Consider the following 1,314-nt stretch of genomic DNA (forward strand, 5'->3'; position numbering starts at 1 on the left):
TTCTGTGGCTTTGTTTCTCTCATGTACCCAGACTAACACATATATAAACATAAAAATAAATGTGTATGTAAATAGAAGTATGAACATATATTGAAAATGTATAAATATATAGGCTTACAAAGTTGTGGGAAAATGGAATGAAAAGAAAACGGATCCACCCTGACGGGTCACGGTGCAGGGCAGAGATGGCGGCACGGGGACCCCGCGGCTGCGGGGGGACCAGGCAAAGCTGGAGCCCGGCTCTCAGGCTTCTCCTGTTCAAGACATCGCCTCAGAAATGTGGCCACTACAGCCTGCATTCCAGCTCCTGGTGCCCAAATGCTACCCAGGCAGTGTTGCCCACCCGAAGCACAATCATGACTGGGTGGAGCTGCGCGCCCCCCATGAGGGACCCTTCCATGCCTGTGACCCTGCATGGTGGCAGCAGATTCAGAATCTTCAACCTACCCCCAATTGGCATTTTGGGGTGACATTTTCCAGCCCATAAGGGCATACCCCTCCTCTAAAGACCGCACGGCTGACACACAGACAAGTCTACCACCACCTGAGCCCCAGAAAACCACCCAACAACTGAGGGCAGAGATGCCATCCATCTGTGTCTCCCGGCCACAGAGGGTACTGCTGCCATCTATGCAGCTTCTGTGCTGGGGCCATCCCCCAAAGTGCCCCCTCCAAAACCTCCACATCACCATTGGCCTAGCTGCCCACCACGCCCCCCAGACTTTGAGGAACGGCTGATCCCTTACTAAACTACCCAGCTGACGCTGGTCAAGCTTTGCCAACAGCAGAGCCTCCTGTGTGGGGAGCCCACAGTTGCAGCCTACACAACCTCCCCGCTGGCACCATGCAAGGAGGTGAGTGCTTAGAGGTGGGAAACACCCCCACCACCTCTGGCCTTGCTGCCTGTCAGGCACTGTTGACACCCAGGAAAGCCTCCTGCCCCCGCAACCCCCACCCCCACCCCACAAGCAAAGCTGCCCCCCCACCCCCAACTTACCTGCCCTCACAGGTCTAGCTGCCCACAGTCAAGCCTCCCAACATAAGGCACATTTGCCACCTACCAAATCTAGAAATAAAGAATAGGACTTTCCATTGCCCTTTTTGAAACTACCGAACGTGTGTGTCTGTGTGACTTATATTTTAAATATGTGCACTATTGTATGGTAATTATATCTTTAAAAACCTGTTGAAATTATAGAATAAAATGTTTTAATTTTTGGAACACAACAGTCTATAGAAAAATAACTTCACTCTCTGCTTTCCAATGGGCGTGTGTGTGTGTGTGTGTGTGTGTGTGTGTGTGTCCCATGTGAG

The sequence above is a fragment of the Echinops telfairi genome, unplaced genomic scaffold, assembly GCF_000313985.2.
Source record: "Echinops telfairi isolate 266 unplaced genomic scaffold, ASM31398v2 ScPeMD7_21;HRSCAF=78, whole genome shotgun sequence".
Classification (NCBI taxonomy): Eukaryota; Metazoa; Chordata; class Mammalia; order Afrosoricida; family Tenrecidae; genus Echinops; species Echinops telfairi.